General features: G+C 37.4%; 1 protein-coding gene across 6 annotated transcripts in view; it reads left to right on the top strand.

Annotated features, from left to right (window-relative positions):
- The window catches only part of USP54 (ubiquitin specific peptidase 54), a 128394-nt gene that overhangs the window by 2530 nt on the left and 99455 nt on the right, over positions 1–26409 (top strand). Inside the window, exon 1 of one of the 6 annotated variants that reach the window (XM_053207488.1) lies at positions 20428–21718. The exons of the other annotated variants lie outside the window; for them this stretch is intronic. The gene's annotated coding sequence lies outside the window, so the exon portion shown is untranslated. Of the gene's footprint in view, positions 1–20427; positions 21719–26409 lie in introns of those variants that run through there. 6 annotated transcript variants of the gene reach the window in all.

The following is a 26409-nucleotide window of genomic DNA, read 5'->3' as shown; positions in this document are numbered from 1 at the left end:
TGTTTCTCAGAAGAGATAAAAGTTACAATGACAAAATTCACAAGTCAGCTTGTGATTTAAGTCTTTTTTTGGTACTCTTAAATATCACTGTATGTTCTTAAGTCAATAATTAAGCATAATAACTAAAATTTTTGACTGATTATTAATGTGCCAGATACATTATCTCATTTTATATTCATAACATTCTGCTCTTCAGCTGGTCCTTAGTGCTTCAATTTTAAACAAAAAATTAAGGAAGTTGCTAAAGATCATAGAGCTAGTAAATGTCAGATTAGGGATTGGAGTTGGAAATATATGTGATTGGAAAAACCTAAGCAAGATTCCTTTCTTTTGCAGGGAGAGTACCTCGAGATTGGGGTGGGGCAGAGATTGAAGGTAGAATTGGCCAGAAGATCAGAATTCAACCTCTGTGTCTTTGTTCATATATTTTTTTCTCCCTCAAATGTTTACACTACATATGGGAACTAATTTGAATATTAACATGATGCTAAGTATGAGTTTATGTTGTTGAACAGAGAATTGAGTAAATTGCCATATTCATGTTGTATATAATTGTATAGGGAGCTATGCTTGGGAAAATAGTCATAACAAGCAATTGTTAACATTTGCAATCTTCTGGAAAGTGATCATTTTAATAATGGAAATGATTATATTCATATGCAGTATAGAGCAAATGTTATTACAACAGACTTTAAGAGATTTAAACATTTTATACTGCTTTTTTTGTATTAAGAAAAATATATACATGTCACATGTATTTATATATTTGCATTCAGACTTTTTTTAAAGTATATTTATTTTGAGAGAGTGCATGCATGCACACACAACAGAGTGGGGAAGGGGCAGAGAGAGAGGGGGAGAGAGAGAGATTTCCAAGCAGGATCCACACTGTCAGTGCAAAGCCTGACACAGGGCTCGATCTCACAAATTGCGATATTATGACCTGAGCTGAAATCTGAAATCAAGAGTCAAATGCTCAACCCATGGAGCCACCCAGATGCCCCAAGGCAACAGGAACTTTTAAGTGACTTGCCAGAGTCACACTCCTGCAATGTCCCAGGTGTCCTGATTTCTAATTAAGTGTTTCTTCTACTGTACCACATTGCCAAATTATATTTAATAATCACTATGCACTGAGTTATAGATGCTCTCAGCTAATTTCAGGAAACCAGAGTTGTCAGGAGGCTATTGATAGATGAGAGTACAAACTGATGACTTGTTTCCCTTCTACTGTACTTATACTTCCTACTGATACTTAGGATAAATGCATAGTTCATTCAGAGGCTTCTTACATTTGGTTTATTATATTACTGTTTCATTTTTCTGTGTCTAGCTGCATTATTGACCCATTTTAATAAATGTTTATATGCCTTAAAAAAAGTGGAGGGGGGAGCCTCGGTGGCTCAGCTGGTTAAGCATCTGAGTTTGGCTCACATCATGATCTCAGGGCTCGTGAGGTTGAGCACCGCATTGGGCTCTCTGTCAGTGAGCCTGCTTTGGATCCTCTGGCTCCCTCTCTGTCCCTCCCCAACTAGTGCTTGCATGTTCCCTCTCTCTCAAAAATAAATAAACATTAAGAAAAAAGTGGAGGGTTACAACTATGTTGTAATACCTAATATTATTAAGAAATACATACACATTTGAAGGTGAGTCAGGTCAGGTTTTTCATTGAGTTGACTTTCTGCAGCAGTCCCTCATCTATAGGCTCCACAAACATCTGGGTGTGAATAAGATTCTGTTTTCTAACACCTTTTAACTAAGTGGGCTGGGTGCCCATGTTTTTTATGTGAATTATTTTTAGGCATTGAGACATTTTTCTAAGAAAGGTTTAGAGTAAGAGTGTAATGAGAGGAAGAGCCTTGAGGGCAGAGCATGGAACTTCTGCCCCAGAGGGTTGAAAACTGAAAGAGTAACCGCGGATGTGTAAAGAGGATAATGGCCGAAAAGTGTTCTTTAACTCTGAATCTCCACAGGAGAGCCTGAAGATCTTTTCTTCTACTTTTATACACATACCTCTTGGAAAGGTTCTATCCATTTACACTCCTCCAGGGATGTGTGGGAAAAAGTATTAATTTCCCAGCACTTATATCAGCAATAGTAAATAGACATTGAACAAATTAAAAACAGTTTACATGATAGGTGAAAAGTGCTATCTCACTTTAAATTTCCATTTCTTTGCCTGTGAAATTGAACATTTTTCCATATTTATTTTTCTTTCTTGTCTTCAGTGTTTATGTCTTCTTCAAAAGACTTGAAAAAAAATTTTTAAAGATTTTATTTTTTAAGTAATCACTACACCCAGCGTGGGGCTCAAACTCACAACCCCAAGATCAAGAATAGCATGCTCTTATGACTGAGCTAGCCAGATGCTCCAAGATTTTGTTTATTAAAATTTTTTTAATTTTAATTTTATTTATTTATTTTATTTTTTAAATTTACATCCAAATTAGCATCTAGTGCAACAATGATTTCAGGAATAGATTCCTTAATGCCCTTTACCCATTTAGCCCAGACCCCCTCCCACAATCCCTCCAGTAACCCTCTGTTTGTTTTCCATATTTAAGAGTCTCTTATGCTTTGTCCCTCTCCCTGTTTTTATATGATTTTTGTTTCCCTTCCCTTATGTTCATCTTTTTTGTCTCTTAAAGTTCTCATATGAGTGAAGTCATATGATATTCATCTTTCTTTGACTAATTTCACTTAGCATAATAGCCTCCAGTTCCATCCACATAGTTGCAAATGGCAAGATTTCATTCTTTTTGATTGCCAAGTAATACTCCATTGTGTGTGTGTGTGTGTGTGTGTGTGTGTGTGTGTGTGTGTGTGTGTATACCACATCTTCTTTATCCATTCATCCATCGATGGACATTTGGGCTCTTTCCATACTTTGGCTATTGTTGATAGTGCTGCTATAAACATTGGGATGCAAATGTTCCTTCGAAATAGCACACCTGTATCCCTTGGATAAATACCTAGTAGTGTAATTGCTGGGTCATAGGGTAGTTCTATTTTTAGTTTTTTGAGGAACCTCCATACTGTTTTCTAGAGTGGCTGCACCAGCTTGCATTTCCCCCCCCCCCCCCAAATTTTTTTTAAATGTTTATTTTTGAGAGAGAAAGACAGAGTGGGAGGGGGGCAGAAAGAGACAGAGACACAGAATCTGAAGCAGGCTTCAGACTGTGAGCTATCAGCACAGAGCTGACTTTGTCCAACTCACAAACTATGAGATCATGACCTGAGCCGAAGTTGGACGCTTAACCGATTGAACCACCCAGGTGCCCCTATTTATTTTTAAATTAAAAACACTTTTTTAAAAGTTTATTTATTATGAGAGAGAGTGAGTGGGAGTAAGGGAGGGGCAGAGAGAGAGGGTGAGGAGAATCCCAAGCAGGATCCTTGCTGTCAGTACAGAGCCTGACACAAGGCTCACTTTCCTGAACTCTGAGATTATGACTTGAGCTGAAACCAAAAGTCAGATGGTTAACTGACTGAGCCACCCAGGTACCCTTGCAGCTCTTTCTCTTTTTTAAAACTTAGCTATGTGCCTATAAGATTTCTGTCAATATACACTTTTTAACAGCTGATTGTATTTCCTTTTGATTTTTTGTAATTTACTTAACCTTTTTTTTTTTTTTTTATTGATGGACATTTAAGTTGTCCAAGATTTTTGCATTTACCAACCAAAATGAACATCCCTTATTCTTTCTCTTGGATTGATGTTCTAGAATACCTGTAGAGTAGTGGCTGTAATTATTGCTTGAAAGGTATGTATATTTTCAAAGATACTGCCAATCTGCCTTTCATAGTCTGTGTACTATTATGCATTCCACTAGCAGATTATGAAAGTGCCTATATCCTTACATACTTGCCAACACTTGGTATTATCAATCTTGTACATTTTTACTAATATGATGGGTAGAAAATTTGCAGTTTTCAAGTTACTTGTGAGTTTGAGCATATTTTAATTTCTTTATTGACTATATTTCTTTCTGTGAAACTGTTTATTCTATCCTTTGACTTTTTATATTTTGTTATTTTTTTTAAGTTTATTTATTTATTTTGAGAGACAGAGTGTGAGTGGGGTGGGGGCATAGAGAGAGGGAGAGAGAGAATCCTAAGCAGGCTCCATGCTGTCCGTGCAGAGCCTGATGCAGGCCATGATCCCATGAACTGTGAGATCATGAACAGAGCCAAAATTGACTAAGGCTTAACCCACTGGAACCACCCAGGCGCCCCTGACTTTTTTTTAAAACTTTTTCTTTTACCTTTTGATTAACAAGAACTCTTTATATGTATGTGGAAGCATACACTTTTTTAAAAAAGTCATTTATATTTACATTTATATATAGAGAGAGCACATAGTTTCTCTAATGTGTTGTGTTATCTGTGGTATCTATTGATATAATAAAATGTTTTTAAATGTTTGTTTATTTATTTACCATTTATTTATTTTTGAGAGAGAGAGACACACACACACATTGTGAGCAGGAGAGGGGCAGAGAGAGAGGGAGACACAGAATCTGAAGCAGGCTCCAGGCTCTGAGCTGTCAGCACAGAACCCAGTGCAGGGCTCGAACTCACAAACTGCAAGATCACAACCTGAGCTAAAGTTGGAGGCTTAACTGACTGAGCCTCTTATTTTTGAGAGGGAGACAGCGTGCATGTGTGCAAAGGCGGGTAAGGGTAGAGATAGAAAATCCCGAGCAGGCTTCATGCTGTCAGCGCAGAGCCTGACACAGGACTTGATCTCATGAGCTGTGAGATCATGACCCCAACAGAGATCAAGAGTTGGATACTTAACTGACTGAGCCACCCAGGCTCCCTGATATACTTTTTTTTTTATAATTTTTATGCTCACAGGGTGTTTGGGTGGCTATCTATCTTTTTCTTTTTTAAAAAAGATTTTTTTTAATTTTAAAAATATTTCTTTATTTAAATTCAAGTTAGTTAACATACTGTGTACTATTGGTTTCAGGAGTAAAACCCAATGATTCATCACTTACCCAGTGCTCATCCCAACAAGTGCCCTCCTTAATGCCCATCAATCATTAGCTCATCCTCTCACTCACCTCCCTTCCAGCAATCCTCAGTTTGTTCTGTCTTTAAAAGTCTCTTATGGTTTGCCTCCCTCCCTCTTTTTATCTTATTTTTCCTTCTCTTCCCCTATGTTCATCTTTTGTGTTTTCTTAAATTCTACATATGAATGAAATCATACGATATTTGTCTTTCTTTGACTGACTTATTTCTCTTAGCATAATATACTCTGGTTCCATCCACATTGTTGCAAATGGCAAGATTTCATTCTTTTTGATTGCCAAGTCAAGTAGTATTCCGTTGTGTGTGTGTGTGTGTGTGTGTGTGTGTGTGTGTGTGTATCTCACATCTTTTTTTTAATGTGTGTGTGTTTGTTTGTTTATAGAGAGTGCAAGCAGGGGAGAGGCAGACAGAGACAGAGAGAGAGAAGGAGAGAGAAAAAGAATTCCAAGCAGGCTCTGTGCTGCCAGTGTAGAGGCTGACGCGGGACTTGAATTGTGAGATGGTGACCTGAGCCGAAATCGAGAATCAGATGCTCAGATGACCTAGCCACCCAGGCGCCCCTGACTGAGCCACTCAGGCGCCCCATACTACATATCTTCTGTATCCACTTATTAGTCAATGGACCTTTGTGCTATTTCCATAATTTGGCTATTGTTGATAGTGCTGCTGTAAACATTGGGGTACATGTGCCCCTTTGAATCAGCATTTTTGTATTCTTTGGATAAATACCTAGTAGTGCTATTGGTGGGTTGTAGGGTAATTCTATTTTTCATTTTTTGAGCAACCTCCATACTATTTTCCAGAGTGGCTGCACCAGTTTGCATTCCCACCAACAGTGCAAAAGGGTTCCTGTTTCTCCACATCCTCACCAACATCTGTTGTTCGCTGAGTTGTTAATTTTAGCCATTCTGACAGTGTGAGGTGGTATTTCATCATAGTTTTGATTTGTGTTTTTCTGATGATGAGTGATAGAGAGCATCTTTTCATGTGTCTGTCAGCCATGTGGATGTCTTCTTTGGAAAAGTGTCTATTTATGTCTTCTGCCCATTTCTTCACTGGATTATTTGTTTTTTGGATGTTGAATTTGAGAAGTTCTTTATAGATTTTGGATACTAACCTTTATCCAATATGTCATTTGCAAATATCTTCTCCTACTCCATTGGTTGCCTTTAGTTTTGTTGATTATTTCCTTTTTGTGCAGAAGCTTTTTATCTTCATGAGGTCCCAATTGTTCATTTTTGTTTTTATTTCCCTTGCCTCTGGAGACATAACTAGGAAGAAGTTGCTGTAGCCAAGGTCAAAAGGTTGCTGCCTGTTTTCTTCTGTAGGATTTTGATGGTTCCTGTCTTACATTTAGGTCTTTCATCCATTTTGAATTTATTTTGTGTATGGTATAAGAAAGTGGTCTAGAGTCATTCTTCTGCATGTTGCGGTCCAGTTTTCCCAGCACCATTTGCTGAAGAGATTGTCTTTTTTCCCTTAGATACTCTTTCTTGCTTTTTCGAAGATTAGTTGGCCATACATTTGTGGGTCCATTTCTGGCTTCTCTATTCTGTTCCATTGATCTATGTTTCTGTTTTAGTGCCTAGTGCCATACTGTCTTGGTGATTACAGCTTTGTAATACAGCTTGAAGTCCTGAATTGTGATGCCTCCAGCTTTGATTTTCTTTTTGAACATGACTTTGGCTATCTGGGGTCTTTTTCTGGTTCCATACAAATTTTAGGATTGTTTGTTCTAGCTCTGTGAAGGATGCTGGTATTTTGATAGGGATTGCATTGAATGTAGGGATTGCTTTTGGGTAGTATCAAAATTTTAACAGTATTTCTTCTTCCAATCCAAGAGCATGGAATGTTTTTCCATATCTTTGTGTCTTCTTCAATTTCTTTCATAAGCTTTCTATAGTTTTCAGTGTACAGATCTTTTGCCTCTTTAGTTAGGTTTATTCCTAGGTATCTTATGGTTTTTGCTGTAGTTGTAAATGGGATAAATTCCTTGATTTCTCTTTCTGCTGCTTCAATATTGGTGTTTAAAAATGCAACTGATTTCTGTACATTGATTTTATATTTTGCGACTGCTGAATTCTCGTATCAGTTCTAGCTGATAGTTCAGTTTTTTGGTGGAGTCTTTCAGGTTATTGACGTAGAGTATTATGTCATCTGCGAAGAGTTTAAGTTTGTCTTCTCCTTTGGCAATTTGGATGCCTTTTATTTTGTTTTGTTGTCTGATTGCTGAGGCTGGGACTTCCAGTACTATGTTGAACAACAATGGTGAGAGTGGACATCCCTGTCATGTTCCTGACCTTAGAGGGAAAGCTCTCAGTTTTTCCCCATTGAGGATGAGTCTTTCACTAACTGTGAGATCATGACCTGAGGTGAAGTTGTATGCTTAGCCAACTGAGTCACCCAGGCACCCCTATAATTGTTAGATCTTCTTGATGGGTAGATCCCTTAATTATGATATAATGCCCTTCTTCATCTCATTTACAGTCTTTGTTTTAAAATCTAGTTTGTCTGATACAAGTATGGCTACTTTGGCTTTCTTTTGACCTCTGTTAGCATAGTGTGATAGATGGTTCTCCATCCTTTCACTTTTAATCTGTAGGTGTCTTTAGGTCTAAAATTAGTCTCTGGTAGGCAGCGTATAGATGGATCTTGTTTTTCCATCCATTCTGACATACCCTATGTGTGGTTTTGTTTTGTTTTGTTTTGAGAGAGAAAGGGCACAAGTGAGCAAGGGGCAGAGAGAGAAAGGAGAATCCCAGGAGGGTAGGGAGAGAGAAAGAGAAAAGGGGGCTCACCCAAAGTGGGGCTCCTGTTCACCTGAAACAGGGCTTTTGTTCACCTGAAGCAGGGCTTCACCTCACCAGAAGCAAGGCTCGAGCTCAGCCAAAGTGGGGCTTGTGCTCACCCGAAGTGGAGCTCGAGCTCACCTGATGTGGGACTTGAACTCATGAACTGTGAGATCATGACCTGAGCCATAGTCAGATGCTTAATGACTGAGCCACCCGGGTGCCTTACCCTATGTCTTTTGTTTGGAGCATTTTGTCCATTTACCTTCAGAGTGATTATTGAGTGTTTTTAAATAAACATTTAAAAAATCTTAAAAAATTTTTTTTTGTAGTGTTTATTTATTTTTGAGAGAGAGAGAGAGAGGGAGAGAGAGACAGAGCATGAGTGGGGGAGGGGTAGAGAGAGAGAGGGAGACAGAATCTGAAGCAGGCTCCAGGCTCTGAGCTGTCAGCACAGAGCCCAATGCAGGGCTCCAACTCATGAGCTGTGAGATCATGACCTGAGCTGAGGTCAGACGTTCAACCGACTGAGCCACCCAGGTGCCACTAAAAAATATTTAAAAAATTAAATAAGTGTAAAAATTCGTCTCTTCACTTGTACTAGCCATATAGTCACATGTGGCTATTGTATTGGACAGTGCAGATATGGAACATTTTCATCGGTGTATAAAATGCCAATGGATAGCCCTAAAAAGAATACCAAGATAGGGTGTCTGCCTTAAAGGTTATGTCAAAATGGCTAAGTATAGCAGGTGGGGAATCCATGAACTGCTGGTCACACATGAAACTCCCCACCCCATTCCAGACCCTTTCCATTGTTGATAGTTGCTGATAAATTCACTGTCCTATTGAGGTTTGGATGTGCCTATAAGTGAAAGGCATCATTGAAAAGGCAAGGGAAGGCAGAGGCTGACAAGGATAACATTCTGGGAGCTGTGAGTGTTAAGGGATTTTCCAGACATAGAAGAGATTGCTGAGCATTGGGATGAGTAGGAATGATATGGGTATGGAGCTGGGAAAATAACATGAAGTGCTAAAAGGAACATTTAGCTTGTAGAAAAACAATATTGTTCCCAGAAGAAATAATATTGAAGATAAATTCTAATGTTCAGGTTAATGTTGAGCCAATCACCAGCTTGATCACATCTTCACTAAAATTATAGGTTTGTCTATTGATATTAAAAATATGGACACATTTTTTATGTTTAATGAGAACTAGTGGGAAAGTAGAATTCACCTTGAGGTTTACTTTTTTTAAAATGTTTTTTTTTTGAGAGAGACAGAGTGAGCAGGGGAGGGGCGGGGCGGGGGGAGAGAATCCCAAGCAAGCCCCACACTGTCCTCACAGAGCACCATGTAGAGCTCAATCTCACGAACTGTGAGATCGTGACCTGAGTGGAAATCAAGAGTCAGATGTTTAACTGACTGAGGCACCTAGCACCTCTGAGGTTCACTTTTTAGTCCTTTTTCTTCTAGGGAGTACATCTGTAGAAAAGGCTACCCAAATTCTTTATTTTTGTTTTAAAAAAAATTTTTTTTTCAACGTTTATTTATTTTTGGGACAGAGAGAGACAGAGCATGAACGGGGGAGGGGCAGAGAGAGAGGGAGACACAGAATCGGAAACAGGCTCCAGGCTCTGAGCCATCAGCCCAGAGCCCGACGCGGGGCTCGAACTCACGGACCGCGAGATCGTGACCTGGCTGAAGTCGGACGCTTAAACGACTGCGCCACCCAGGCGCCCCCTTTATTTTTGTTTTGGGGACAGTGCCATATACTAAATTTGTGAATTTTTTCTCTCTCTCTCTCTCATTTACATCAGACACAAACATCAATATTTATATGATTGTAGGATATACAACAATGTTTTTAATCTTCTGTTACTGTTTTAGAGTTTTTCTTATTTCTTTCTGTTTGGCTATAAAAATGTGCTCTCTAGGCAAGTGGCTTTTGAGAAAAAAGGTATTATATTCATTACTTAGCTTTTTGCAAATAGGAAATATAACCCTGTTGTTGGTGCGCAATGAATGAACTTTTCTGAAATCTATATTTCAGTATTTAAGCACTTTCTCTTAGCAAAGTACCTTCCTGTACCATGTTGAAAGCAAGAAGCATTTTCTACAAAGCATATTTTTCAAATAGCATTTGAGTTTTGAAATGAAAACAGAACCTGAGGATAAGACTATATTGGACTCTTGTGGAATATTTTTGTTGGTATTTTGACCTGGTATGTAGGTTCATTTTTTCTTGTGACATGAAAGGTAGGATTTTAATATAAAGCCAGCAGGAATTCAATGACTTATTTGAAATTCCCAGAAGAAAAAGTTTTTTCTCGTGAGAAGAAATTTCTAAATAGATATCTTTTAGACAGTACAGTAGTTTCATAGTCAGGCTTGTAGAAAAATCCATTATCTATAGAAACAGAACTTTCTCTTTGTTTGTGTGCCATTGTCTCATTTCTGATCTGGGCTCAGCTGTTGTTTCTGTGCAGATCCACTTCCTTTGGTGGTGCATCCTGTCCTGAATGTTGACCCCAGTCAAAGTTGTATGGTGCCAGAAGAAAATAAATTTCTTGATCTTTTTTTGCTGTTTCTTTCAGCCTTTATTTATCTTTACTTGTGGTCAGTGAAGACAAGAAAAGAGCTTGTGGACAATTGGAAATTCCCATGTGTTCTTTCAGTGTTGGGAAACCCCAGAGAAAGGTAGAATCTATCTTTCTTTCTTTCTTTCTTTCTTTCCTTCTTTCCTTCTTTCCTTCTTTCCTTCTTTCCTTCTTTCCTTCTTTCATTATTTTGAGAGAGAGAGAGAGAGAGAGAGAGAACAAGCTGAGGAGGGACAGAACAGAGGGAGAGAGAGAATTCCAAGCAGGTCCCATGCTCAGTGTGGAACCTACATGGGGTTCGATCTCACTACCATGAGATTGTGACCTGAGCCAAAATTAAGAGTGGGATACTTAACCAACTGAGCCACCCAGGTGCCCCAAAGCAGTGTCTGTCTGTCTGTCTGTCTGTTTATTTATTTAAGCATTTTTCAACGTTTATTAATTTTTTGATAGAAACAGAGCATGAGTGGGGGAGGGGCAGAGAGAGAGACACACAGAATTCGAAGCAGGCTCCAGGCTCCTAACTGACAGCACAGAGCCTGACGCGGGGCTTGAACCCACGGACTGTGAGATCATGACCGGAGCCGAAGTCGGATGCTCAACCGACTAAGCCACTCAGGCACCCCAAAGAAGTGTTATTTTAGTTGGGGCCTACCAGGTCTAAGGAAACCTCTAGTTATTTCACAGAATTGAAATAAGAAACTTTGTAATTACAAAGGTAAGTTCTAGACACCTCTGACTTTTAGAGTATTTACTGATATTGAAACTACACATTTATATTATTCATGTTTTAACCAATGTTTAAACCACAAATTGCCACATCACAAGTTATTTTGAGTAGGAAATCTCAATGAAATTCCGGCCATTATTTTAACTGGGCAATCTATAGAAGTCTGATTTACAGTTGCCTTTCCTATGCCTATTCTACAAATTCATGAAAAGACCTAACTTGTTTTTAAAATTCAATTTGAAGTTCTTACTTCATGGTGACTCTCATCTTTTTTATTTCTTCTTTCAATAGTTACCTAAATGCCTGTTTTTAAAATAACGGTTTTAGGGGCACCTGGGTGGCTCAGTTGGTTGTGTCTGACTCTTGATTTTGGCTCAGGTCATGATCTCATCATTTGTGAGTTCGAGCCCCGAATTGAGCTCTGTGCTGACAGTGTAGAGCCTGCTTGGGATTTGCTCTCCCTCCCTCTCTCTTTGCCCCTCCCCTGCTTGCGCTTGCTCTCTCTCTCTCAAAATAAATAAATAAACTTTAAAAAATAAAATAAAATAACAGTTTTGTTGAGATATAATTCACAAAGTATATAATTCACCCATTTAACGTGTAATTTAAAAGTTTTTAGTATATTTATAGTTGTACAACGGTCAGTGTAGTCAGTTTTATTACATTTTTATCATCCCCAAAAGAAACTATATATCCATTAGCAATCACTCCTCATTTCTACCTACAACCCCAGCCCTTGGCAACTCTTACTAATTTACTTCTGTCCCTATAGATTTACCCATTCTGAACATTACATACAAATGGAATCATAAGTTATCATTATGTGATCTTCTGTGACTAGCTTTTTTTACTCAGCATATTTTCAAGGTTTATCCATGTTGTGGCATGTATCAGTATTTCATTCCTTTTTGTGGCTGAAAAATATTCTTTATTCTACTGTATGAATATAACATTTTATTTATCTGTTCACCAGCTGATAGACATTTGGGGTTATTTCCACTTTTTGGCCATTATAGTTGAGGCGAATGTGGTACTTTGCCCACAAAATAAGGATACTAAGGGCTGTGCAAGTGGGAAATTTAAGGAGGCATTCAAATTTTTGCAAGTGTATGGTCACTTGATTGACCCTGAGAATGAGTGCCTCCTTGCATTTTCTACCTGAGAGCCTCAAGTGTCCTACCACACTCCTAGATATGGATTGGTTCTGATAATACTTTCCTTGAGCTTCACTGTTCTGATAATACTTACCTTTAACTTCACTGAATACCAACCACTTTTGAAAACTGAGTGAAAAAGTATACTTTGCTCTTTGTCACTTTGCTGTTCAACAGTGTTCAGTGGTCTTCCATTAATTATCAAATACTGACCTGTGATTCTTACTTTATTTCCAGTTAGATTCCCTCTATCTTATCCTTTCAGCCAATCTAAGCTACTTTCTATTCCCTAAACAAGTCAAAATCTTTCTTGTCATCCTGACTTTGCCCATGTCACTTTTCACCCGGAACTAATACACTGAACAAAATTTATTTGTGGTAGCATTGATCAAAGTAGAACAACTATTTGAACCTGTGACACTTACCTTGTTCAGACTCTAGTTCCTAAGTATTAGAAGCAGTCTCCTTCCTCTCTAGGTCACAGGTACTTTCCAGGAAATTAGTAATTTTCTAGGTTTTTTGCTCAGAGTGCTGAAAGACATAAGTCAGGACAAATTCCATAGTTTTTGGTTCAAGTTGTTCTTTTTCCTACAGTTTGCTCAAAGTGCTTTGCTCAGCTATTGCTGAGCAGTGCCCAAGGACATTACTAATATTATGTGACTGATTTGGCTGAGATAAAGCCATGCAAATTGGAACCCATTAAAAAATAAAATCAAGTCATAGTAATCCATGTACATTTTAGAGTGAAATACTACTTTAAGGCTTATAAGGAAAAATATCTTTCTTCTGCCCTAGTGTTCCTTACCTAACCCTGATTCTTTTTTTTTTTGTCGTTTTGTTTGTTTGTTTATTTATTTATTTTGAGAGGGAATGGAAGTGGGGGAGGGTCAGAGAGAGAGAGGGGGAGAGAATCTCAAGCAGGCTCCACACTGTTAGCATAGAGGCCAACATGGGGCTCAAACTCAAGAACTGTGAGATCATGACCTGAGCCGAAATCAAGGGTCAGACACTTAACCAACCCAGCCACCCCAGCCTACCCCCTGATTCTTGTTCCTTACCTACCCCTGATTCTTGTTTTTTAGTGTTTTAAATGTTGGCCTTTTTTTTTTTCATTTTTTACCTTCATATATATTTCTGAATGATATGCTTAAATTGCTAAACTGCTATTTTCTATTACACCTCCTGCTCTGCATGTATACACATACACTTTTTCTCACAATGCAGGTATAATATAGTTTTTGGTTAAATCAGTTGTGGTAAGCAAAATAATACCCCCACACCCACCACAAATGTCTCATCCTAATCATCAGGACCTGTAAGTATGTTCCCTTACATGGCAAAAGAGAGTTAAGGTTGCATTTGGAATTAAGGTTGCTAATCAGCTGATTTTAAAATAGGGAGGTTACCCTGGATTATCGAGTTGGGGTCAGTGTAATTAATAGGATTGTTAAAAGTGGATGAGAAAGACAGAATAGGTGCTATATGAGAAGGACTCAGTCTCTCTTGGTGGTTTGCAGATGGAGGAAAGAAAACTGTGAGCAGAGGCATGCAGGTATCCTTTAGAAGCTAGAAAAGACAAGGAAAAAGATTCTCCCCTAGAGCCTCTAGAAAGGAGCCCAACCTTAGCACCACTGTGATTTTAGTCCAGTGAAAGTATATGAGACTTAATCTACAGAAGTCTAAGATAAAATGTTTGTGTTGTTTTTACCACAGCAATAGAAAACTAATACGTCAATATTCATTGTTTACATTATGGCTTTATAAATATTGTTCATAGCTAAGCCATATAATAATACAGTTCCTTTCTTACATAAAGTAAGAATATTTTAAGCAATAGTAATTGCTCTTTTTTTTTAAGTTTATTTATTTCGAGAGAGAGCGAGCATGCATGAGTGGGGGAGGAAGAGAGAGAATCCCAAGCAGGTTGTACTGACCTGAGGCTTGATCTCACAACCATGAGTTCATGACCTGAGCCAAAATCAAGAGTTGGACACTCAGCTGAGCCATCAAGGTGCCCCAGTAATTGCTTTTTTGTTTATTTTTTCTGGGGGGGGGGAGTAATTTACCTAAAGTTATTTGTTACTATTTTCCTGGGTGAAGATACAAAGCTAAGTGTCAAAACTAAGTTTTTGTTGTTTGTTGTTTTTTGAGAGAGAGAGAGAGAGAGCGAGCTCACCCAAGTGAGCTCGTGCAAGCAGGGGAAGGGCAGAGGAAGAGGGAGAAAGAATCGTAAACAGCCTCCATGTGCAGCTCTGAGCTGATTTCACCACCCTGAGATCATGACCTGAGCCCAAATCACATGTCATATGCTTAACCAACTGAGCCACCCAGGCACCCCAAGACTAGGTTTGAATGTCAGCTCACTTTCTGTGTGATCCTAGGTAAGTTACTTATACTCACATTTTATTTTATTTTATTTTATTTTTTATTTTTTTTTAATTTTACTTCATTTTATTTGTAATCTTTACACCCAACTAGGGCTCGAATTCATAACCCTGAGATCAAGAGCCACATGCTCTACTGGCTGAACCAACCAAGTGCCCCACCCACATATTGTTTAATTGATTTTTTATTGAGATAATTGTAGATTCACTTGCAGTTGCAAGAAATAATACAGAGAGATCTCTGTATATTTTTCTCAGTTTCCCCAAATAGGAACATAAATTTAGCAGAAGTACAGTATAAAGTTGCAACCAGGGTATTGATATTGATAAACACCACTGATCTAATTCAGATTTCTGTAGTTTTACATTTTTACTCATTGTGTGTGTGTGTGTTTGTGTGTGTATTCTGTGTAATTTTTTTAGATGTGCAGGTTCATGTATCCATTACTGTAGTCAACATACTGAACAGTGTTAAAACCACAAGGATCTCTAGTGTTGCTCTATAGGCAACCCCACCCCATCCCTGGCAACCACTAATCTGTTCTTCCTTTCTAAAATTCTCTTACTTCAAAAATGTTATGTAAATGGAATCATACGATATGTAACCTTTTGGGATTTTCTTTTTCTTTTTTTCCTTTTTTTCACTAAGCATGATTTCCTGGAGATTCACTCAAGTTGTTGCATGTATCAATAGTTTGTTCCTTTTTATTGCTGAGTACTATTCCATGATATGGATATATATACCATCATTTGTTTAAACTTTCACCTGTTGAAGGACATCTGGGCTGATTCTAGTTTTGGGCTATTACAAATAAAGCTGCTATGAAAACAACATCATCAACAACAAAAACAAATAAAGCCGCTATGAACGTTTGTGTACAAATTTTATATGAATATACATTTTCATTTCTCAGGGATGTTCAGGAATATAATTGCTGGATGTATGGTAGTTGCATATGTAGTTTTTAAAGAACCCGTCAAACTGTTTTCCAGACTAGCACTAAAGTAAATTTTACATTCCCATCAGTGATGTATCAGTAATCCATTTTCTGTGCACCCTCACCAGCATTTGGTGTTGTCACTACTTTTTATTTTAGCCATTCTGAGAAATGTGCCATAATACCGCGTTGTGGTTTTGATTTGCATTTCCCTAATGGCTTGTAATATTGAACATCTTTTCATGTGCTTATTTGCTATTTGTATATCCTTTTTTGTTGAAATGTCTCTTCGTATCTTGTGCCCATTTTCTAACTGGCTTGTTTGATATTTTACTGTTGAGTTCTGAAAGACCTTTGTATAGCTTAGATACTAGTCGTTTGTTGAATACGTGGTTTACAAATGTTTTCTTCTAGTTTGTAGCTTGTTTTTTCATACTTTCACCTAGGCTTTTATAGAACAAAAGTTTTTAATTTTGGTGAGATCTAATTTATCAGTTTTTTTCCTTGTGACTTGTGCTTTTGGTGTCAAGCCTAAGAACTTGGCCTAACTCTAGATAACAAAGATTTTTTTGTACTTTTTTCTTAAAAGTTTTGTAGTTTTGTATTTTATATTTAAGTCCATGATCATTTGGCTTAATTTTTATACAAGGTAAAAAAAAAAAAAAAAAAAAGAAAAAAAAAGGAAAGAAAAGGGGCGCCTGGCTGGCACAGTTGGTAGACTCTTGATGTGACTCTTGATCTCAGAGTCATGGGTTCAAGCCCCACACTGGGCATGGAGCCTACTTTAAAAAACAATAAAAAAAAATTTTTTTTAATATAATGTGTGAAGTTTAGGTTGAGTTCATTTCTTTGCCTGTGGATACCCAGTTGCTCTAGCACTGTTGAAAAGGGTTTCCTTTCTCCATTACATTGCTTTTTGCAGTTTTGTCAAAAATCAGTTAAGAATATTTATGTAGATCTGATTTGGGTTTTCTATATGTTCCATTAATGTATGTGTCTATCCTTATGCCAATATCATACTGCTTTTATTATTGTAGCTATGTAGTAAGCCTTAATATTTGGGTAGAGTAATTCCTTCTACTTACTCTTTGTCGATTAGTTTAGCAGTTCTAGAGTCTGCACCTTTTCATGTAAAGTTTAGAATAAGCTTGTCTATGTCTACAAAAAGCTTTGCTGGGAGTTTGATAGGAACTGCATTAAACTTACAGATTAATTGGGGGAGAATTGACATTTTTATGATATTGAGTTTTCCAATCCATAAACAATCCTCTCTGTTTTAGGTCTTCTTTGATAGTTTTCATCAGCATTTTATAATTTTCGGCATATAGACTCTGTACATGTTTTGATAAATGTACACTTAGGTATTTAGTTTTCTTTGGCATGATTATAAATGGTAGTGAGGTTTTTTTTGTTTTTTTGTTTTTTTACATTTATTTATTTCTGAGAGACAGAGAGACAGAGCACAAGTGGGGGAGGGGCAGAGACAGAAGGAGACACAGAATCCTAAGCAGGCGCCAGGCTCTGAGCTGTCAGCACAGAGCTGGATGCGGGGCTTGAATTAACAAACCATGAGATCATGACCTGAGCTGAAGTTGGATGCTTAACTGACTTAGCCACCCAGGCACCCTGGTAGTGTGTTTTTAATTTTGGTTTCTGGGTGTTTATTGTTAATATAGAGAAATGTGATTGAGTTTTGTGTGTTGATCTTATATCCTGCAACCTTGTTATTACTTTTAGGAATTTTTTTGTAGATTCCTTGGGATTTTTCACATAGACAGTCATGTCATTTGCAAATAGAGATAGTTTTATTTCTCCCTTTCCAATCTGTATGTGTTTTATTTCTCTTGCCTTATTGTAGTGCCTAGAATTTCCAATATGGTGTTAAATAAGTGTAATGAGAGCAAACACCCTTACTTATTAGTTCCCAACCTTAGGGGTAAAGTATTTAGTATTTCACTTTTAAGTGTGATGTTAGCTGTAAGGTGGTTTTTTTTTTTTTTTTTTTTTTTTTAATTTTGTTTTATTTTAGAGAGAGAGAGAGCACAGGCAGGGGAGAGGGGCAGAAGGAGAGAGAGGGATAATCCCAAACAGGCTTCATGCTCAGTGCAGAACCCAACTATGGGGCTTGATCCAAGGACACTAGGATCATGACCTGAGCTGAAATCAAGAGTTGGACACTCAACTGACTGAGCCACCCAGGTACCCCACTTAGCTGTAAGGTTTTTGTGTGGATGTTGTATCAGGTTGTAGCTACATATTTTAAAAATTTCAATTGAAATGGTATTTCTTTTGCATTGCTTTTCCACATTCCCAAAGCTGGCATTTACCCTCCATGTTTCAATTGCATTCAGCTTATACTACTGTAATTGATCTTTAGTCATTTGTATTGTGGTTGATTTGTTTTCATTTATCCTTCCCTGTCCTCAGACACATACACCCTCTAGGCTATGAGGGCTTAGGCTGTTTTATTCATCTTTATATCCCGAGCTTAGTACAGTGTGCGTGGCACCACTGAATTGTTTTTATTGAAGGAAGGAATAATGAATGAATAATGAATAAATGAATGAATAATTGAACGAGAGAAGAATAAATTACCTCTCATTGGGCTTAAGATCGTTTTAGTTGGTAGGAGTATGAGCTTTGGAGCCAGAAAGATTTCAAATCTCAGCCCTTCTATTTAATACGACTCTAGGAATTTGAGGCAAATTGCTAAATTTTTCTAAATTTCAGTTTCCTTATCTGTGAAATTAGGATAACAATAACCTATCTGAACAAATTGAGATAATAGATGTCCATTCTTAGCACAGTACCTATCATGTTGTAGGCACTCAGATTTTCATTTCTTTCTTCCTTGAACTGTTTTACGTATTTAATGGTACTGATTATAAAAATACTTTGTGAACTGTATAAAGTTATTTCAGATACTGTTCATGTTTGTGTTAAAGACAGTCAAACTAATTTTGATTATGTTGGTTTAAGGGGAAAAAAATAGGGACATGAGAAAATAGAGAAAGTTTGAATAACTTTGGTTGAGCAATACCATGTGCCAACCACTATGCTCAACACTTTACATGCTATAACCTATTTAATCCTGATAACAACCCCATAAAGCACATTTCTTCCTATGAAGAATTATATCTTAGTTTTTTAACTATAGTCTTCTTCTCTCCATCCATTGTAAATAAGCCCCAGGAATGGAGCTAATACAATTTAATGCAGATTTCAAACTACATCTAGAATATGACAAATAATAACTATTTTATTTCTAAGCTACGATCCTTAGTGTTTGGAGACTGTGTTCTTTAGGCCATGTGTTCTTTTTTTCAGCAAACTTAGTGATATTTACTTTCTACTTCCATCTCTAGGAATATATTAGTGCCCCAAATATATTAGGTTTTTCAGTTATATAAAACCAGAGTAATTAATTTGTCTATTGCCCATGGCACATTAGTTTTTTCAACAAATATCACTAAAAAAGCTTGAATCAATTTTTCAAAGAGGAGAAAAGCAGCAGACTGTTTCAATTTGTATTTAGATTTTTTCTCACTCAGTACTTTATATTGTTCAGGATAAGATCTTTTTTTTTCGATGTTTATTTATTTTGAGAAAGAGCAAGCACAAGTGGGGGAGGGGCAGAGTGATCAGGAGAGAGAGAATCCCAAGCAGAATCCCAATCCCTATAAAGGCTTGATCCTAGGACCCTGGAATCATGACCTGAGCTGCAATCAAGAGTTGAATGCTTAATCCACTTGAACCCCCCGGGCGCTCCTACCACCTTAACCATTTTTAATTATACAATTTGTTATTTTTAAATACATTCATTTTTGTGCAACCAATTTCTAGAACTCTTCATCTTGCAAAATTAAAACTCTGTACCTATTAAACAACTCCCCATCCCCCCACTTCTCCCTCCCTTCAGTTCTTGGCAATCACCATTCTACTTTCTGTCTCTGAATTTTACTATTCTAGCTACCTCCTATAAATGGAATCATGAAGTATTTGTCCTTTTGTGCATGCCTTATTTCACTTAGCATAATGTCCTCAAGGTTCATCTATGTGTCAGAATTTCCTTCCTTTTTAAAGGTAAATAATATTACATTGTATGTGCATATACTACATTTTGCTTATCCATTCTCTTGGGTTGTTTCCATCTTTTGGCTATTATGAATAATGCTGCTATGAACATGGGTGTATAATGATCTCTTTGAGACTCCATTTTCAGTTCTTTTGGATATACATCCAGAAATGGAATTGCTGGATCATATAATTCTGTTTTTAATTTTTTTGAGGAATTGCCATACCATTTTCTATAGTGGTTGCACCATTTTATATTCCCACCAGCAGTGCACAAGAGTTCCAATTTCTCCACACCATCATTGTTTTTCTTTCTGTATTTTGATAGTTGCCATCCTAATGGGTGTGAGATAGAATCTCATTGTGGTTTTGATTTGCATTTCCTTAATGACACCTGACATTGAGCATCTTTTCACGGGCTTATTGACCTTTTGTATATCTTCTTGGAGAAATTCTGTTCCTGTCCTTTGTTCACTTTTAAATCAGTTTTTGTAAAGTTGTAGGAGTTCTTTGTTAATTCTGGATATTAATGCCTTATCAGATGAATTATTTGCAAATACTTTCTCCCATTTGTGGTTTGCCTTTTCGCTTTGTTCATTGTGTCCTTTGATGAATAGAAGTCCTCTTTTTGTTTTAAAATTTTAATGTATTTATTTTTATTTCTTTATTATTTTAAACCATTCATTCATTCATTCATTTATAGCAGTGGGGAGGTTCAGAGAGAGAGGGAGAAAGAATCCCAAGCAGCTCCAGAGCCTGACGTGGGGCTTGAACCCATGACCTGTGAGATCATGACCTGAGCTGAAATCAAGAGTCTGACACTTAACTGACTGAGTCACCCAGCTGCCCCTATTTAAGATATTTTAGAAGAATAATACAATAAGTATCGTTGTATCCACCATCCACCAAATTAAACATTGCTAAATTATTTTAAGCCCGTTGGCTTTCCCCTTCTTGATTGCAAGTCCCTTGCCATCTCTCAAAGGTAACCACTAATTAATTTGATATTTCTCTAAGTAGTTTAAACCCCTTGGTCAGCCTATTAGTATTAGAAGCTTATCATGGAAGAAGTAAAAATACTGTAGAAGTCCTGTGGAAGGCTAAGGTGGGAAAGGATATTTTTTAGATTTTTTTTTTTTTTAAGTTGAAAGCCCAGTTCAGCGCCCATTAGAGATAGTTGTACATAAAAGTGCACAGAAATAATTTGTTGAGTGACTGTGTGGTACCCAGGCACTTCTGACTAAAGACATTTACCAACATATTATTTTGAAATGATGTCTACATATCTTTTGGGTTAGGATTGTTATGCACTTTACCAATAAATAGACAGCTATGACAGAGTAAATGTTTCCTTAAAAGTAGTGAAACTAGCAGACTTCCAGCATTTAGCTCTAATTGCATATAGTGCATTTAGCTGCTTTGGTTAATTGAGACTTGTAGACAGGACAAACAACAAGAGAGGTGTAGAAGCATTACAATTCCTGGTTCTGGAAAATGAGTTGTAAATTCTGAAAAACCAACCACCCAACCAACCAACCAACCCCCAGGTAATTCTGTTAAGGTCTGATTCTGGGCAAGGACCTGTTGAAACAAATAGCTCAATACTCACAGGGTAACAGTGAAGGACCTGACCTCCACTGTAGCTGAAAATGAAATACTTCTCTGGTGAGGCCATAATAGGAACAGCAAGTAGTAGCTGCTGCTGCCACTGCTGCCTGAACTTTGTGGCTGTGTGAAGTGGCTAGAGCAGGAAATGCTTCCATGGCACCAGGCATGTATAAGGAAGGACTTGTTCTGACTCTGGCCCAGTGGTTGCACAGGTTGTGGGTGTCACTTTAAACATACAAAGACCTGTTTGCTGGAGGAGGAGCGGCTTCCTGAGGATCAGGTGCGCATCAAGGGATGAGCTCATCCTTCTAACCAGACCTGCTCTAGACGCTGAGTGAATGTTTTCCTAATTGCAAGTCCTGCAGCTGCCAGAAGCAGGAAATGGTTGAAGCTTCAGGCACTTTGTGAGTAGCAAAAAAATAGAAGTGATTTGGGAGTCTTTTGAAACATGTGGCTGTGAATATCAGGTTGAAGGTGACACACATGGACACTCAGTCTTTCTCTAAGTTGAGGATTGCAGTAAAGTGTGTGGTGGGTTGCCAAAAGCTTTGGTGGTGCTAACTTTAAGGATTCTTTTTGAAGTGACTTAATAATTTGTTTTTTATCTGTCTTGTGTGATTTTGTTGCTCTGGGACTTAAGACTTCTGGGGGCTCCCTTTTTAATTTCCAGGAATCTTTACAGATTTTTTTAAGCTTTAGTTGATGGAACTTACCCTACTTTTGCAATCTATTGTGCTGGCTTTCAGAGACCTATGCATGATTCTATTCTGTTTTAATTTATCAAAACTATTCACTTTAAGTCTCTTTAAAATGAAATTGGTTTTAAAAAGAAAGATCCATTTTTTATTACTTTTTATTGAAATTTTAATTTTGAGATAATTCTAGGTCATGTGGAATTGAGAGATCTAATATACTCTTTAGCCAGTTTCCTGGAATGGCAACATCTCGCAAAATTATAGCGCAATAATCACAACCAGGATATTGACATTGATACAATCAGCACAGTATCCAGCATGTTGCCCTTTTCATAGCTGCATCCACTTCTTTTGCAACACCCCTTCTTTAACCCCTGTCAAACCCTAATCAAAAAATCAATTTTTAAGCAAGAAATTTTATGTGAATCTTAAGTAGTTTATTAGAAGTCCACATAGCCTTAACGAAAAGAGCCCTGTACTGTGATAGGAGGTTTTGGTTCATTGTAGTAGCTCTTTGACCTTGGGCAAATTATTTCTCTGTGCTTCAGTTTCCTTATGCATAAAACAGGATAATAGCATATTAATTTCTATCTAACCTATTTATAGGATTTTGAGATATTGTAAAGTTCTTTCAAAAAATAAGTTCTATATAGATTAATATAGGTAACAAGGATGATAGTTTTCAAACTAGAAAATATGAAGCAAGTTGTCAACTAGAAACTGAAGCTCAGAATATTGAGAGTGAACATTTTATTTATTTTTTTAATTAAAAAAATTATTTTAAGAGATAAAGAGAGAGAGAGCAGGGGGAGGGGCAGAGAGAGGGAGGGAGAGAGAAAATCCCAAACATGCTAGCACGGAGCCCCATGTGGGGCTCCAACTCACGAACTGTGAGATCATGACCTGAGCTGAAATCAAGAAGTACTGCACTTAACAGACTGGGCCACCCAGGTGCCCCAAGAGTGAGCATTTTAAAATGAATTTAAATCTTCTGGCTCAGTCGAATTTCAGAGTGCTGAAATTGACTGATGATGTCAGAGCCACTGTTGTTAATTTTAAGAAATCACAAAAACCAAAGAGAGACCTATGTTCTGATATCCAAAAAGAGGAAGGTAGTTGGAAAGCTGTAAAATGGATGTGAAATCCTGGAAAAATTCAATTATAAATGATTAAACAGATGATATGGGGTATTAAACAAAAAGATCTCTCAAAAATAAAATAAACTTTATTTTTATTAAAATTTTTTTTCAATGTTTATTTATTTTTGAGAGAGAGAGACAGAGCACGAGCTGGGGAGGGGCAGAGAGAGAGAAGGAGACATAGAATCCAAGGCAAGCTCCAGGCTCTGAGCCTGACGCAGGGCTTGAACTCATGAACTATGAAATCATGACCTGAGCTGAAGTCGGACGCTTAACTGACTAAGCCACTCAGGTGCCCCTCAAATAAAATTATTAAAAAAAAAAAGGGGAGTGCCTGGGTACCTCAGTCACTTAAGCATTTGACACACAGTTTCACAGTTTTTCATGATATATTCGATACCGATATGTGGTAAAATATGGTTTGGTTGATTAATTAAATGTGTAGAAGATTGAATAACTGTACCCATTTAGATTCTTGGCTTCACCAGGAAAGTCTCTGGTGGATTATCTTTGGGCCTTGGATAGAGTAAAAATTAAAACAAACACAAAACAAACATGTTAATCAGATATGTAAATATTACAAAGCTACGGTTAATATGACAGATGATGAATAAAACCTTAAAAATTATATCTATAGGATGAAATCATGGGCCCAAACTGAAGTTAAATTTAACAGAGATAATCCCTATGTTTAAATTCAAAACCTCAAATGCACAAGAACAGGATAAGGAAGAGCTGATTGTAGTAGTTAATATGGAAGATATCTGGGAATTTTGGTTAATCAATAATATAACAGGAACTGACTATGCAATGTCACTGCTAAAAACACCTCCAACTGTATTACCAGAAGCTTATCCAGGACACAGAAGTATTGGTTCTAATATATTTTTGTGCTATTTGTATATTTATTTAAGTAGACACTGACAAAAAGTATTCCAAGGAAGGCAGACAGAACCATAAATGGTATAGGACTCGGGGATGGAAGTGTTGATAAGTTTTAAAACTGCAAAAAATAATAAAACACCCATAATCTTACCACTCAGAATTAACCACTATTAATCCTCTCTCTTAGAAATAAAACATTTCAGATAAAGCCAAAGCTCCTTTCCTTCTCCTCCCTACAAGGAACTCTATCTTATTTTTATCAAGGTAATACATGTGCATAGTTTCAAAAGTTCAGATAATATTATATGCTTAGAAGGAAATAAGGCAGTTATCCCACCCCTAGAGGAAACTATACTTTTAAGAGAGAATTTGAAGCATCTAACTGCTTCTTAAACACATTTTTAAATTGCTTTTCCATTTTTAAGTTCCACCCCACATTCCCTCCTGCAAAGATCCAATTCCTGAGCATTTCCTGGGTTCTGTAGTAGGAGTATGTATACTTCTGTTTGCCAACATTTACCCTCTGGTTCTTACACTGGTATGTTAATCAATTACCACACATTTATCTGCTTCCAGCTTCTAATATTTTGTTTAAATTCTACTCCTTCAGTCATTTACGTTCCCAGTTTCTTTGTCCTTGTGGATTTTTACCTTTTGTATTACTTTACTCTTATTTATAGTGAAGACTTAATTTAGGAGGGAGTAGAGGTAAATGGGTTTAATTCACATATTTCCATTTTTTTATAATTTTGTATACATATAAAATGTATCCACAACTAATATATAGTAGTGCTCTGTGTGTTTGAAAAATTTTACATATGGGGCACCTGGCTGGCTCAGTCAGGAGAGCATGCAGCATGTGACTCTTGATCTTGGGTCAAGCCCCATGTTGGGTATAGAGATTATTTATTTTTAAGTAATAAATATAATAAAAAGTAGAAATAAAATCTTAAATAATTAAAAGGGTGCCTGGGTGGCTCAATTGGTTAAACATCAGCTCTTTTTTTAATGTTTATTTTTGAGAGAGAGAGAAGGAGATAGACAGAACATGAGTGGGGGAGGGGCAGAGACAGAGAGGGAGCCACAGAATTTGAAATAGGCTCCAGGCTCTAATCTGTCAGCACAGAGCCTAACGCAGGGCTCAAACTCGGGAACCGTGAAATCATGACCAAGAGCTGAAGTGGGACGCTCAACCGACTAAGCCACCCAGGCACCCCAAACGTCAACTCTTGATTTCAGCTTAGGTCATGATCTCATGGTTCCTAGGTTTCAGCTGTGAATCAGACTCTGCCCTGGCAGTGCATAGCCTGCTTGGGATTCTCTCTCCCTGCCCCTCCCCTATTTGTTCTCTCTCTGTCTCTCAAAAGTAAATAAATAAACAAATAAAAAAAAAATAAGTGAATGAGTAAATGAATGAATGCATGAATAAAAAAAAATTTACCTATATGGGGGTGCCTGGCTGGCTTAGTTGGTAGAACATGTGACTCTTGATCTCAGGGTTGTGAATTCAAGCCCCACGTTGGGTGTAGACATTACTTAAAAACAGTAAAATCTCACTGGGTGTTATATGTAAATGATGAATCACTGGGTTCTAGTCTGAAGCCAAGACTACACTGTATGTTAACTAACTTGAAAATTAAAAAATAAAAAAGTAAAATCTGTCTCAAAAATAAATAAACTTTAAAAAATTAAAGAAATTTTCTTTAATGTTTATGGGGGGGGCGGCGGGCAGAGAGAGAGGGAGACACAGAATCTGAAGTGGGCTCCAGGCTCTGAGCTGTCAGCACAGAGCCTGATGTGGGGATTGAACTCATGAACCATGAGATCATGACCTGAGCTGAAGTCAGATGCTTAACCAACTGAGCCACCCAGGTGCCCCAAAACTTAAAAAGATTTAAAAGGTCAGAGAGATTATATGGCATTATACCATGATGTGAATCTAGTTAACATAATCTTTGGGAAGGAATATTCTAGGGTATTTACTTCTTATTTTTTCCTTATTTGTATATTACATTTTTTTTTTTACAATAAAAATATTTTTTGTTAGAAGAAAAAATTGAGTCACTTCTAACATTTTAAAATAAGAATTAGGGGGGCATCTGGGTGGCTCAGTTGGTTAAGCATCTGACTCTTGGTTTTGGCTCAGGTCACGATCTCATGGTCCATGGTTTTGAGCCCCATCTTGGGCTCTGTGCTGACAGTTCAGAGCCTGGAGCCTGCTTCAGATTCTGTGTCTCTCTCTCTCTCTTCCCTGCTCACGCTCTGTCTCTCAAAAATAAATAGATATTATTTTTTAAGTTTTATTTTAGTTGAGAGAGACAGAGAGTGTGCGAATGGGGAAGGGGCAGAGAGAGGTAGAGAATCCCAAGCAGGCTC

The sequence above is a fragment of the Acinonyx jubatus genome, chromosome D2 (genome assembly GCF_027475565.1).
Source record: "Acinonyx jubatus isolate Ajub_Pintada_27869175 chromosome D2, VMU_Ajub_asm_v1.0, whole genome shotgun sequence".
Lineage (NCBI taxonomy): Eukaryota > Metazoa > Chordata > Mammalia > Carnivora > Felidae > Acinonyx > Acinonyx jubatus.
This window is presented reverse-complemented; position numbering and strand designations above follow the sequence as displayed.